The sequence below is a fragment of the Aulostomus chinensis genome, chromosome 13 (genome assembly GCF_037954235.1).
Source record: "Aulostomus chinensis isolate RoL2024-O1b breed Wild chromosome 13, RoL_Achi_v1.0, whole genome shotgun sequence".
NCBI lineage: Eukaryota > Metazoa > Chordata > Actinopteri > Syngnathiformes > Aulostomidae > Aulostomus > Aulostomus chinensis.
The window spans coordinates 23,320,045-23,335,677 of record NC_141332.1 but is presented as its reverse complement, the minus strand read 5'-3'; the positions used below and the strand labels follow the sequence as shown (position 1 = coordinate 23,335,677).

Sequence of the window (15,633 nt, the reverse complement as noted above, 5' to 3'; positions counted from 1 at the left end):
ATATTGGCTTTTCCATAGCCTTTGCATGAATTCCTCTCCTTGTTTGTGTCCTTTCTTTCTGTTCTCTCTCTCTCTCTCTCTCTCTCTCTCTCTCTGTTTTTTGCATGTCCTTGAGTGAAGATCGAATGACAAAGTTGGAGATTGATTGTTGGGCAGTTGCCTTTCATGCAGATAATGCCATTTGATGGAGGCACGTTTTTGATGTGCTCCGGGTATAATAGAAGAATCAAGCATCGAAGGCTGCGGGCTGATTTTGCTTGGAGAAAAGCTGTCCTCACTGATAACTTCATCACTGCATGTGGTCAGACGTGGGCTAAATTCAGGAAGGGGATTAAAAATTTTTTGCTCAGTCAGAGCTGCAGTAGTTGGCCCCCTATTGAGCCTTTGGGCCTGCAGACCATAGCTTGAAGGTTTGTGATCTACCACTAGAGTTGTTAGTCTTTCTCTCCGCTCTCCCCCTCAGAACTAAAGCGACACTGGCTCCAAATGCCTTTCTAGAGGGATTAGTGGGCTGATTCTTTTGTAATTAATGAAACTCTGTTTTCCCCGGTCTATCCTCTAAATGCTATCATTTGAAGCCTATCACATCGGGTCTCATATGTTTTCTTCAATCTCAAAGCTAATTCAAAGTAAATGGGATTCTGCTTTCGGATGCGAAATGGCTGAGAGGCAAGTAGGCCTACTTTTCTTTGTAACACTAAATGCTGAGAATGCAGTGAAACCAACAACTGAGTCAGAATCCAGATTGTCAGAGCATTCAGTGTGACAGGTATGAGGATACAATCTTAGAACGAATGGTATTGGAAGAACATTTCCAAATAATGTGGCGTAATAGCACCCAAATTGCACCAATGTGTTGCTTAGCACTGCTGCAATTGTTTGAGTCCCCTACAGCTGGCGGAGCAAAACCATTTGATTCAAGCTGGGTTTTTTTTGTTTTTTTGACTTCCTGTCTGGAAGTGTGATTTCCATTTGAAGTCATTTAACTCTCCTTGTTTAACAGTTTAATTAACAGCTTGACTAACCCTTTGCTGCTCTTCCGTGAGAAATAACACATTTATTTACATCAGACTGCTTTCCCATTTTTCCTTCCTGTTGTCAGAGAAGGTGAGAAAATTGGATTTTTTGACAGTCAGCCAATTAGCACAGGACCATAGGTAATGAACAGCTTCACATCGCAAAAGAGGAGAGAACAGAGCGAACCGAGAGAGTAAATACACCCCTGCTGTATTTTTGCTGGATTATTGAACATCTGCTCCTGTCTCAAACTTGGAATTTCCTCATTAGATGATAAACCTGTGTAGCTACGGAAGACCATGAAGGCCATGTGATTTACAAAAGTAATAAAAATTTAAAAAAAAAATATTCGAACCCTTAACTTAAGAGTTAAGATTGCAACTCAAAAATTGGACTTTTAATCTCATAACATTGACACGAATTTCTAATTTAATTGCATTACGAAGGTTGGAAACTGGTATATTTACGGAAGACGGTTTGGACCACATCATCACTGTTTGAAATCAGTCAGAATTTGGAGATTAAAATCAAAATTCTGAGTTTTAGAGTCAAAATTCTGAGATTAAATTCCAAATGATCAAAGTCAGAATCCTTTCACAGAAACTTTTACATTTTTTTTTCTTCCAAAAACAGGAAACATTCACGTGGTCCCAATCGTCTCCCTTCGTCGTAGATGACGCTGTCAGGTTAATTCAGATCATAAAGTGGCAGCTGCGTTCCTGCTGACGGTCTGCAGGAGGTCAGGGCTGACCCTCCTTCTTATGTTCGGCCTACGACGGTTCCTCCGCTGCTGATAGGCAGACCAGAGGCGACGTTGAGGAAAGCAACGGGGATGCGCAGTTTATCAGCTGACAAGTGCATATCGGACAAAAGAGCAGCTGAGCGGCTGCCGATCGTCCGTTTGTCTCCACCGAGTGACTTAATTTCCCCTCCCTCAAACATCCTGCGCGGATGGACGAGAAAGCAAAGCAACTGAACGTGGGACATTGTTGGGAGTACTGACCGTCCCGAGCCGCGGAGAGGAAGATTTCGGAGCAGAGACACGCTTCATTCACTGGGGGAAGCTCTCGGCTCCTGACACCACAACGCAACGTCCCCGTGCAAGTCTGAACCGGTCGCTTCGGTTCCCTCCGTGCCCTTGAGGAAAGACGTGTTGGTGAAAAAAATTCTAACGCTGCCAAAATCGCACATGCGGCAATTGTGAGAAAGACACCGCGACGCACGGGCGCCTGCAAGTTTGGACTTGGAGTGCACCGCTGGAAGTTTAGGAGCCGCGTTCCTCGGACGCACGCTACACGCAGGTCAGTGCGTGGCCACTTGATTTTTCGTTGTTGTCTCTAAATCAAACGCTTGTTTCAAACAACAGTCGCTGCTTGAGTGTGTGTGTCGGTGTGTGTTACAATATTCAGTGTCCCCTGACATCGTGTGGAGCTGAAACCTGCCAGAGCTCCCAGCTCACTTCCCGTTTGTTGAATTAAATTACGTGTTAGACTCACACAGTTGTTGTTTTTTCCCCAGCCAAATTACAAATTATTATTTTCTTCGAAGACATATTCCAAGTTAAAATCATGAAAAGATGTGAAAGTCTCCCGCTGTGCTTTTGAAAGTTGACATGTTTTCAACAAAAAAAAATATCGCAGGTCTTCCAAATGCTTAAGAAGAAAAAAATTACTTGGTTGTTGTTGCTATCTGAGAGTTGATGATTTCTCTGACAAATAATAATGATAATAATGTTAATGATTATCACTTTTTACCGTCAAGATTTCTGAGCACATGCACACAGGGTGGGATGGCGTTCTTCCAGTGGCTGAATTTTTCTGCACATACAATGTTATTTAAAAGCTACAGGGTGTAGATTGACGATACAGAGATAATCTGCTCCCTCCACTAATAATTTCAAGTGCTTGTGCAAACGCACGCGCACACGCACACAGACACACACACAGAGTCACACAGACACACACACAGAGTCACACACACCTGCTAAACTGTGCTCAATCTGTGGTTTCAGCCTTGGGAGCAGTGGATGGAGGAAAAACTTCATCAGAAACTTTGAAAGAATTTGAAAAATGCCTCCAGAAAGGTTGTCTGGAGCTGCAACTTTTTAATGTGGTATTTTCTGCATTAGTAGGAAGAAGCAGTTGCCCAACTGTTACCAGCTTAGAATTCTTTTGTGGATTGATCGTATGTCATGTCATTTTTAAGAGCTTTTGAGTGAGATTTATCCTACCGAAATGGCCTGGACGTCGGCGTCGGTCATTTTTTGTGTCTCAGCTACAGTATGAAACATGGGGACTTGTTTAAGTGCTCGCGATGAGTCACAGAAAAGTGGATCTGATTTCACTGTGGCACTGATAGGCTATATGCAACACACGCATCTGTGTTCATATGATAGCCCAGAAGGACAAATATATCTGCCCGGCAATTGATTTATGACTATTGTCCTGAGAGCTTTTGAGGAACTGCAGCATTTGAGGCCATTTTGTGTTTCATATTCCTCCTCTGACGAGGACTGGAATGGTAAAGTAATACTTATCTTCACTACTTCAGGCCTCAGGGATGAATTATGGTAGCTGAAGGGCTTGTTCTTCCACCCCCTTCCAAAAAATAGAAACTGGTTTATCCTCCCGTTTACTTCAATAATTGTTCCAACAATCGTGGGGATAACAAAAATAATAATTATAACACTTCTGTTCAGTGCAAAGTGGCAGTTGAACCGTAAAGAAATGTTCAAAAACGGATCACTTCTTTTCATCTTTAGCCTTCAGCTTTGTCACGGGTAACGTTACAACTGAAAACGGCTCTAAACTACCAGAGATGCTGTCTGTCTTCCTTACTCCAGCCGGTAAAGGCATTACTGTGACACTTATTGGGTGATATTGAACATGTGGTTTTAGAGTAGCATGCCAGAAAGCGTATAACTCACTTTTTGGGGGGGGGGGGGGGGCAAGGTATCCATAATAATTCAAATGGATTGAACTGATCGAGACATCACATGGAGAACTTCTGGTAACAAGGTGACGGTGACTGACTGCAGAGTTCTTGTGTTTATCCTTTTTAGAATAACACTTGTAGTGGAAGTGCTTTAGTCTGCAGTGCTGTAGCTGCTTGCGTTTCACTGAGCCGTTATATAGCATAAAATAGCACGTCTTCACACTTAGACACGTAGGCGTGCTTCTGAGGGGCTTTAGCTCTTAACTCAACTGCCCTTTAATCCCACTAATCGAAGCAGGTGACTATTATTTACCTGTGTCAAGGAGGTTGTGCTTCCAGTGCATCCGTCTGTCTGTCTGTCTGTTAGCAGGATCAGACCAAATCTCACTCGACAGGATCCAAGTGACACAAACCTTCTTTTTCCCCCACATTTTTCACACCACAGGTTATTTAAATAACCGCATTCTTTTTTTGTTTTGTTTCCAATATATAAAGATTGAGGGGATACGGGTATGGAGTCAGGCTGCCTTTTGAACTGATGCATTATCAAACCTTACTACAGGAAGTGTACTGTGCATTTAGGTCATCGTGGCCAAACTGTGTAATGACAAGTATGGTGTCTTGTCATGTGATCCATGCAGCTCCAAGAACGGTCGGTACAGGTAGCTAACTAGAGGGACAAAGTATCTGAGGACTAAATAAGAAGTTAAAGTTAAAATTAGAAGAAAGATGCTCAGCAATTTCTTAGAGCTCAAGTCATGTGAAAAATTGCTTCTATTGTCTATCTAACAGTCAAAAATCCTATCTAAATGTCAAAAAGAAGCAAATTGTTGTCTTTAAGGGTCTTGAACAGCTTCTTTTTTTGCCTGAAAAGAGACCGAAATGATGAATTAATTGTGAAAATAGTTAATTTTCTTTCACTTGAATAATGGTTGCAGCTCTGCGCTTGCTTTATTTTTGGCGTCTTGGCCCCGCCTCTGATGCTGCACCCACTTCTCTTTATACATCTTTGAGTACGGTCGTCGTTAAGACCGCTCCCCTGACATCTGTGCTGTTTACCAAGCACTTGGATGTCAGTTCTGTCTGTCTAACTGCGAGTTGAACTCATGTTATTCTTTATGCATGTTGTTTTATCATGTATGATTCGGAGTAACGAGCTGGAGTTCTGCCTCTCATGTTCATCTTATTGATCTGACCGCTCCATGTGAAGCCTCTGTTGCTGGGCTAATTTGTAACATCATAACCCTAAAAACAGATCCGTCAGTTAAACAGCCGGTCATGATGTGTTCTTTTTGATATGAAATATCACTGGATATTTTCATTGATCTCTGGAAATATTGCCTGGACAGTGGCGGAGGTATTCGCTCCCCCGGCTGATTTCTTTTTCTGATGCAACCGAGAGCAGGTGGAATCTTGAGGTGATTTTGATTGCAGCTTGAAATAATCAAATTCAATCCAAAAATATTAGCCAACCTGTGTACACAACACTGCCACTCTGGGTTCCATCCTTAAGTAATTTTCTTTGCCATTATTCCTGCAGAGGATTTAATATTCTGTGTGATGAGAACTGCTTCCTTAAGGGATTATGCCATCTTGAATACTGGCCTCAAACCGTTTTATAGATTGATACGTGGTAATCAAGATAAGATCCCCTTCCTCTGTAAGAAATGTCTCTGGAGGGAAGTCGATGCACACAGATCCACGCCTATAATATCTCACCTTATTAATTGGAGACGGTGACTCCAAAGATGACCTTATGAATTCTAACATTTGATATGGCAAACAGGATGGCAGAGTTGCATGTTTCAACACATCAGAGCAAACAAATGAAGGTTAATGCTGCCTGACAAACTACCCACAGTCCCCTGGGTTCAGCGGATGGCTTCCTTGTCGTATTTACTCTACATAATTGCTGCCCCCTAATCTGTTACTTTTAACACTCGGCTTGCATGGCCATTGTCCGCTGCGCTTCTGTTCACCTGTTTTCTCTGTGGGTGATGAATAGTGGTGTAAAGAAAGCGTTTCATGATGCATTTAGGGTCGTAAATAAGGTTGATCATTACAGATGGACAGACTCTTATTTGCTTGGGATGTTTTGGGGGGGGGGGGGGGGGATTGACTCACAGGCCCAGAACTTGTGGTGAAAAAAAATTGCTGTGGAGAAAAAGAAAAAACCTGTAAGTTGCCAAATCATGGCTGAAAGTCTACCCAGGATTTGGGGGGGTGGGGTGGGGGTGGGGTATGCTCTTGAAATGTGCTTAGTGGAGGGTTATGTAGTGACAGCACTTGATGCATTACCTCTGTGGTCTTAAACTATGCTGTATGCTGCACACGGAAGAAAACACACCATGGATGCAACATGTTTTATGAGAGCATATTCATGGAAAATCTGTTCATCATTATGTGTAGTTTCTATTTTTTTTTAAAACAATGTCCAATATGTAGAATTTGTACATTCTCATGTCCAATTACAAACAGCTGAAGCCCCACGTACTGTGTTTCTGGATGGGACTGCATCGGTTGGGAGGAATTTGATTTAAATCCTGAAAAAGTGGGCGCATCAAGAGCGTGTCGGTGGATAACTGTAGGTGAGGTGGCAAGGTAGCTGTATCTGTCAGCGAGAGGGAGATGAGGCCCATCCTCCAATCCATGTCGTAGCTGAAGCAGTAGAAGCTGAAGCTTTCACAGATCCCGCTTTCCTCTAAATGAATAAATGTGAGCCAGCAGGTGCAGAACTAGCCAGCTTATATAACTTAACCTTAACATGCTTGCAAGTCAAATGTTGTTTTACGAGAGGATGTCACGGTTTAATCGGTGGCTTATGTGTCATATTTTGTTTCCAAAACCATCTTAAACCAAAGTGGATCGTGAGCTATGTATTAATTTATGTGTAATTTTGTGCCTTTATATTGTTGAATATTTGAACACTGATCAAGCATCCAGCCTAAAACTTTTCCTTTGAGCTAGACTGGATTTTGATGTAAAATAACTCCGCTTGGGTAATTGGAGATATTATCAACAGGGTTTTTGGGTGTTCATAGTATTTCTGTTGTATTTTCTTAGAATATCTACTCAGTTTAATGTGACATCTGTCAGTGCATTTAGATTGGTGAAGAGCAGCCGTTGTTCCCAAAGGGAACTGCCACTGTACCCACTTGGTGGCCATTTTACGCTCTCTAAATACCCTAATGTGTTGTGCACAACGTGAACTGATTTTTACATCTCATTGGTCACACAGGCAACTGCACTGGTGGTGACGTAAGTGTGCTGCACAAACCAGCTGAGCCGGTGATTGATTGTGATGTCGTTAAAGCCGTTCTTTCATTGGTTTGTAGAAAATTTGGAAAGGAAATGCAGACGTGAAAGCTAGGGTTTTTTTTGTTTTTTGTTGTTTTTTTGTTTTGTTTTTTTCTTTCTTTTTTTTTTTTTCTTTCACTGCTATGGCTAAAGCAGGCGGAGATGAAAGCCACCTTGCGATAAGCCACAGGATGCTTTCCTACCAGTCCAGCTCTGGGTGCAGCGCCGTTGTAGCCCGCAGATTAACATTCATGGCTCAGCAGGTTCTGGTGGACTTTCTGGGTCAAGACCAAGTGGCAAGATTGAGTAGTGGGCTCGATTTTGTAACAGTACAACTCTCCCTGCATGCTCCGGGCTGAGCTTAGCAGGGAGTTACAAACAGCAATGCTGCTTAGTTCTGTCATAGCGAGAACATAATAGAAAGCATTATGCTCACTGCTCATGAGAAATGCTCTGAGTGAATCTGGGTGAATTCTTGCTTCAGCATTCACACACCCAAGAAAAAAAAAACTCCGAAAGGACATTACATGGAAACACTTTCTGTCACAACAGCAATCATTATTATGTGATGTCAAGCTCGTGTTAAAATATTAACGAGAATAGTTTTATTTTTTTTGTTTTTTTTTTAACGCTTTTGGGCACCGCAGCATCAACTTGCCAAAATCGTCAGGACAGATTTCTGGTGCTGTTTTGCTGGAATAGTTGAAAATAACCCTGTAGGAGGTTTTCAAGAAAAGCTTCAACCTGCCAAGAGCCTCAGGTCTGGTCTTTTGTGGCCCCTGGACAGCCCAGTGGGAAGTTCGGCGTCCACTATGCTTGTTGATGGAGCTGCTGGGCAACGTCAAAAATTCAGATGATGCAAACTCTGAGATGTTGAAAGTAGCGGATCTGGCGGGTGACAAAGAGCCGTAATGGGTGGTGGAGGCTTCCTCCGTCTGTTTATTGTCAGCAGGCTTAAGAAAATAAAATGTCGAGTGTGAGAACATAAAACCAGCGCGTCCATGTCAGAATCGTGGTATACAGGTCAACAAACCTCGACTTCCTGTCGGGAGCCGTGTGCGTTTGTAAGATGGTCCCAGCCAATCGCTTCAGGCCAGACTCTCGAAGTTTCACCCCTAGAAATGGAGAAACAAGTGCAATGTTGGTGAGTTTTCAGATTGATGTTTCTTTAATAAGGCCTGCAGTCTCTCAGTATTCTGATAGTGGGCCATCATGACCTACATTCTCCTTAAAACGCTGACAACTAGAGAATAAAGCCCTCCAGTTGCTTTAAATATCGCATGGTTTATGTGGCACAATATGCCTAAAGAGAAAATACACCCAATATATTATTCTCTATAAAGTGCAAAAATTGGATTCATTGTGTTCATGTAATTTGTATTTCTTCTAATTTTGCATTATTCAAGTGTGTATTTTGATCCCTTTTCTGACAGTTGTGTAGACGCGACTCCAACAGTGGTTCATTGTCTTTTTCAGCAGCACTCGGTTTCACTCCCATTGCCGTGTTCACCATTTATGCTCCTTTCTTCAGTCGTCTGCCACAGTCATAGGACTGTGAATTCCACCCCCCCCCCCCCCCACATGCTAGAACGGGGTGGGTTAGTTTGTTGTACAATTATGTGAGATGCATTTGAATGACACCCAATGTCAGCTGTTTGGAATATCTCTCTGTATTGGAATTTTCATCTGGTAGCCAGGTTTGTATGCTGCCAGCATTTCAAATATTGTTTGAGTAATGATTTTCAGCACTCTCGGATTGCTCTATTGATGGGCTACAGTAGCGCTACAATAAGATGTCCAGATTAGACTGTCAGGCATGACTGATTACGAATTTGTAATTAAAAATGCTGCCTCTGTTGATCTAAACACATACCTGGAATCATTCTTCCTTTCATCAGAACCATTTAAATTCTCTGACCCATTTTATTTTGTTTACTTGTTATGGATGTGAATTTTAATCTTTCAATCACCTACGTAATGTTGCGATTTCCCTGCCTTGTTACGATGCATCTGCACTATCGCACAATCTAATTTATTTCTGTAACAATGGCTTGATCACGGATTTGTGTCTAAATTGACACAGGTCTTTGATTCTGCGCACCGCGGAGTAAATTCATTATGTGTGAGTATTGAATGACAATTGTCGGCGTCAGCTTGCCGGATTCTGAATTAAGTCAATGTACATTACTTCCTTAGATTCCACGTTTAAAATAACACAGCAGCGATACCAATTTATGAGAATAACACCCCCTGAATTAGGCCCATTTGGTGCTGTTGGGTGTGTGATATGAAAGGAGACATGCTCATACATGAGAGCTTAGTTCAATTCTAGTAATCTTGGATACAGGAAAACGCAGGAACCCGCATGTCTAAATGGACTGAATAACCTTCTCTTACCATTTGAGATAGAGTGAGAGACGCTGCAGGAGAAACATTCCAAAATCATTGACCCACTGAATTTTTTTTTTTTCAGTACAATGTTATTATCCACAGTGAGCAATTACACTTGAAATTGAATTTAGCTGTGTTTGTGGTTTTACCCCCAAAAGAATCAATGAATATATAACTCCACTGTGGTGAAGGGTTATTTGCAGAATTTGTAAATTTCCTGGCTCAGTTTAGGAAGTTGTATTCTGGTGCTGGGAGATGCCCTTTGTATTAATTACTGTAGTCCACTAACAAGAAATGGTTGTTCTAGACAACGGCTGCTACAGTTCTCAACTGACGGGCGGAAAGGTAAAAAAGATTTGTCAAACGGAATTCTTTGGGTTTAATCCTTGTTCTTCAGACAGAACCGTGCCCTGAGTGTGGCTATGGGGATGTCGGATCAGGAATATCTAAGTCGCTTGAAGTTATTCGTATGTTATTGACTTTTTAGGCACGGATTAGGTGTTGGAATGATGGTGCCGATCCAGGAACTCGGTTCTGTAGCTTGCACTCGACCGTCAAACCTCCGTTTGGTAACAAGAGACACGTCGTCGTTTCATACATGCAATTCAAATAAAATCCTTTAGATTGCATTTAAATGTAAAGCATTTGCCTGTATTTTTAATCTCTCTTTAATTAAAAGATGTGCTGTGTCGTTTTTTACTACAACTTCATGATTTAACCTTAAGCATAACTCCCTCAATCGCGATATTAAAGATAAAGGGCTCTGGTATCAGAGGGAAATATGGTAGATGTGTGTCGGATTGGAATTTTAAAAAGATGTGAATCGTACAACTCAAGTTGTAAATGTGCTGTAAGTGAGGAATGTTGCTTCACGGGCTGACGTGTCTACCTCAGAGGTTTGCATCATTACTGCAGTATTCTACGTGCTCGCTAAAGATGTTGCTGCAGTTGACATTTGACTGCTAATAAATGCGGTTATTGATTTGTTTGCAATCCCTTCCTTCTTTTATGGTCAAAACTGAATATTTCAAGATGATAAAATGCAAATTGCACAACTAATCACGTTGCAGGACCTTACACCTCAGTTAAATAACACGGAATCTTGGCAGCATTTGATTGAATTTATTATATCAGAGCTGAGATTATCAGTATTCCCGATCAGCTAATCTGTCTCAAAGTATTTTTAGGTGGAGGTTCTATGCTGTTTGTTGTGGCCAGGGATTTCAACATTGAGCCTCAGTAAAGACTGAACACAATCTGGTTCAGATGGCATCCAGAATGCACAAAGTCTGGGCAACGTGCTGCAGACAAACTCTTCTGTGTCTCCAAAATCACTAGTGTCAGGGGGAAACAGGCAGCATCTGATGGAACACTGCCCCGGTTCTCCATCTCCCCTTCTAAGCGCCGGGAGGCACACACAGAGGGAAAAAAAAAAAAAGAGAGAAGAACTGAAGGGAAAACTGAAAGAGGAGAGGGAGAAAGGAGCGTCAAGGAGGGAAGGGAGAGCGACTCGACAAGATGAATTATGCAAAGCTGTCAGAGGCGGGTATTGTTGGAGGTGCCGGCTGCGTTAAAGGGAGCCAGCCCTGATCTCTAGTACCAGCACCATCAACCACTCTCACCACTCCCCGTAGCTGAGAGCCGTCTGATCTGCGTTCTGGCGAATGGCCAGCAACACGATGAGGACGGGGAGGTGGGGAGATGGGCCAAGCCACTCGGTGACAGGTGGATTGTCACACCAGCAACGACAACTATGCTCTTTATTACGTTATTTACAGAGGTCACCGACAGGGAGATCTGAGCTGATGTGTACCGCAGCCTGGTGGAAATATAATTACCAAAAAAAAAAAAAAAAATGCTTACTGGAGATTTGCTATTTCAGCATTCTGGTCAGTGGTGGCCACTCCTGTTTTGCAAAATGCTGCATGTGCTGATGTCAGGAGTGTGTGGCAGCTCAGATTAAGCTGTGTTTATGGCTACTTGTGTGGAATTATCAGTACAGATCTCACATGTAGAATCAGCGCCATGTTGCAGAAAATTAGACAGTGGCATGTAATTTCTTACAAGTATGTTGCTGCATCATGGAAACGATGCCAATAAGAATCCGCTTCCACGGTGAGCAGATGAACACCTTGGCTTGGTAACGTCGTGGGCTGGAGGGTTGTTGGAGCACTGGTACTGGTACGCATGTCGGGGGACTTTGGTGACGCTTGTTCAAAGTCCTGCTGGTTTTCTCAACTTTAACTCAAACTGCAGTCTTTCTGTGACCTTCACCAGGTGGTTTTTTTTTTTTTTTGTCATTGCTGACGATCCAATCCTAACCAGGCATTTGACTGTTGTGTTACATCATGAAATCACATTTTCCAAAAGTGGATTTCATTTAAAGAAGCCGCTCTCACTCACTTCTACGTGTCGCTTTGCATTGTTGAACCACATATTTTGTGGTCCCACAACAGAAACCAAACTGCCTGGGATGAGGTCATGTTGTTGTGGCTTCAATAACCATTATTTTCATTTTTACCTCCTCTAAGGGGCTAAAATGGTCATAAGGGATCTTTTTGTTGGCAGGATTTCAAAAACTAATAGAAAGATTTTGGTGAAATTCGGTGGAAAGATGATTCCAGTAACGAGTGAGTGAACTTTATGAGACGATCTGGATCAAATGGTAGACCTGGATTCTGATGAATGTTGGTTTGATATACTGTAACTGTGAAAGGAATTTTTTCTGGGCATGGCCTAGAGGAATTTTGGAATTAGTATTGATCATATTCTGTATTTTGTGATCCAGGGGGCCTTTTTTTTTTTGCAATTTAAGGTCATCATTTCTGAAAACTTATAGAATAATTTGAGGAAATTCACTGACCGGTTTAAATGAATGATACTTACGTTCAGCAGGTGTTTTCGTTTCCACCTAGCGCTCCCAGGTAGACGTACAGTGCGCTTTCTCTGACTACTTTCTGGATTATTATTAGAAGTAGTATTTATTCATTCGTGGACAGTAATGTTGTTACTTAATCGACAATGTGTCAGAAAAAAAGTGAAAAACTCCCAGATACCACAGATGCTGGGGGGTTCTGCTTCTGTGCAACGAGGTGTCTTAAAATCCAAAGACTCTCCAAGTATGATAGAAATGCGGCAAATCCTTACATTTGATCATCTTAAACCAGTAAATCATTAGAATTTTCTTTGATAAGTGACTCCATGTTTCATTCTTGGTAATTTGACCCATGAAGTGACTGACTCACTGACTGATTAATTCAGCACTGTTCAGAAAGTTCCTCTCCTTCTAGGTTATCCTTTCTTGAAGCATCAAAAGTAACCTCTCATGTCTGTGATGAATGACACACTGAATGCCATTTGCTTATTGACTGAATTTTGTATTAAATAGCTTATATTAGTTCTAAGACATCTTAAAAGGTTGTTCTTCCCTTTGGTGTTTCCTTCCAAATCCCCAAGTTGGAAGCATAAAACATCCCCTCTCTCATCTTTGATGAACATATGTATGTCCGACATGAAACAAGTAAATCTCACTTAGATCCTTGAAACCTCTCCAACTGGCCCTAAAGAGCCCGTTGACTTGGACACATTGATTCTCACCACATTACACAGATGGTTTATGGTTTATTCCTCAAAGAAGTGTAGAGGTGTGGGCCAGTACCAGGCGTCGGGGGGACTACTCAACTGGCATGGGAGTCGTTGGGATGTGTGTAGAGCCGCGCTGCATAGATCATGAACTGTCTCTTTCCCTGCCTCACTGGCTCGCCAGAGGACCTCTGTGTGACACTAATTTTGCAGTGTCGACTGATCCGCTGAGCAGTCATGGGTGACCGACTGTCCTGATTCAACTGCCTGATCAAAGGTATTCGTAAATGTTAGAAGGCAGTGGTATCGCAAAAGTATAAAATAGAACACGGATTTACTGAAGAATTCATGATTTTGCTTCCATAGATTCTTCAGTCTTCACACTGCTTTTTTTTTTTTTTTTTTTTTGCTGCCATTTTTTTTTTTTTTTTAAAGATTCCTGTGTACTCAGTTGTGAAACTAGAGGCAGATTTTGCATAATCAAGGCAGGGCAGACTTCTTTTATTCTTCTCTGCCTAAGTAGTAGTTCATACTGTAGTTAAAGCCTTTGAAACTCAAAGCCTGCAGAAACACAATAGAAGACCCCCAAGAGGCTCTATGACCTTTTGTCCATAATATAAACTACCATGAATTTCTCTCTTGTATCCTTATAGTGTCCCTGTGTGCTGCGTATGTGCAGTGAGGTCTTTGATGAGCTGTGAAAAACATGGCATGGCCGGGACCTCTGAGTAAATCAAATGTTTATAAGGGGACATGCCTGGTCACTCAAGGGCTTATAGCTGATTAGGACGCAAAACTAATTCCTCCTATAGTGTGCGGCGGCTTGTGGCTCAGTGGTTAAGACTTGTAGCATTAGCTGTTGATCAGATGGCGAATCTCTTTAGGAGTCATTAAAGAAGGTGGTGGTGGTTGCGGTGGTGGGGGTGTAATCAGGGAAGCTTCTGGGCGTGTCCGCTCACGCTCATCCTGTGCATTAATCTGCCAATCTGGACGTGTGTGTGTGTGTGCAATTTCCTAAAAGTGATGAGGTGTGAGTGAGATGTCCTGCGGTGTCACAAACAAGTGTGTGTATGCGTGCGGGCAGTCTTGACTGTCAGGGTTGCTAGAGAGTGTGTCACTGATTGCATCTCAGTCTACTGGGAAACAGAGTGATATCCAGCAACTCTGAAGGAGAGAAGGGGGGGGGGATAAGTTGAAGTGGCCTAGATCAGTGCACAATTTTCATTATCCCTGTATCCTGTACTCCAGCCGCCACTGCTTCAGTTTTTAGGAAGTCTCCCAGGGACGGTGCTATCTCTCAGCACGGTAGTACTCTATCCTGGCTTCATTGGGAGGTTTTGATGCTTGATGTGAAACGAAGTAGATCTCATTTGGGGGAAAGAAGAAGTCTATACTTGAGTCTTATAGCTCAGCCAAGGGAGAAATGAAAGTGTGGTGGGTGGCGCGCGTGTGTGTGTGTGTGTGTGTGTGTGTGTGTGTGTGTGTGTGTGTGTTAGGAGGTCGTGGAAAATGGCTGGTATTAACACTTCTGACACACCGGGGCTCCCATCCACTTTCCACTAGGTGTGTGTGTGTGTGTGTGTGTGTGTGTGTGTGTGTGTGTGTGTGTGTTTTTGTGGATTAGTCACATTCTCATTCCTCCTTGTCCACATTTTAAAGTATTGTCTCCACCTGTGAGTGTCACTGAATTTTTAACAAGTCAAAGATTGGAACGCCGATGTTGCTCATGTTTTTGTGTGAAAAGGTCCAGTACACATTGCAGATTTGGGTTCTCTGAATCAGGTCATGTATGACCTTTTTGCTCATACTTCATTGACGAGTAAAACCCTTCCAGAGTATGATTTTTTTTTTTAAATGCCCTTCACCTGGTGGTGTTGCTTTTTGGGTATAAATTCATTACTTTGTTATCTCACACATATCAAATTGTATAATTTTACACTAAACACAGTTTAAATCCTCATTTCACCTAAATTACCAATAAAATATATGTATTTTCTTACTCATATCTTGTGTATGCAGGTAGTATTGTTCCTGATTAGCCTTGATATACACTGTTTTATACAGACTATTTCAACTCTCCATAAAAACGGACACAAATGACTCACTGATGTTCCTCATGCTTCCTGCGTACTCAGGTGCGATACAAATGCTCGCTACATCCAGAGATTTCAGGACACACAATTGGATCACGGGCAGTGTGTGACCTTGAGGTTGGTCATCGTCAACTGTCACTGATTATTGAATCAAAAAATCAAGACAGAGGAGGATTTTTCCAATGTCCTGTCCTTGTTATGTTTGCCTTTTTAATTTACAATTAAAGATGGTGAATTAGTGAATTTGTTTTATTTCAAACACAGTTTAGATGCTCATCTCACCTAAAAAAAAAACAAACTAAAAAAAACAACAACCTCA

General features: G+C 42.1%; 1 protein-coding gene across 1 annotated transcript in view; it reads left to right on the top strand.

Moving 5' to 3' along the window:
- The first annotated feature begins 1,717 nt into the window (after nt 1-1,717).
- LOC147251458 (teneurin-3) overlaps nt 1,718-15,633 on the top strand; it is a 154,796-nt gene continuing 140,880 nt past the window's right edge. The window contains exon 1 of the mRNA XM_086222155.1: nt 1,718-2,318. The gene's annotated coding sequence lies outside the window, so the exon portion shown is untranslated. The remainder of the gene's footprint in view (nt 2,319-15,633) is intronic.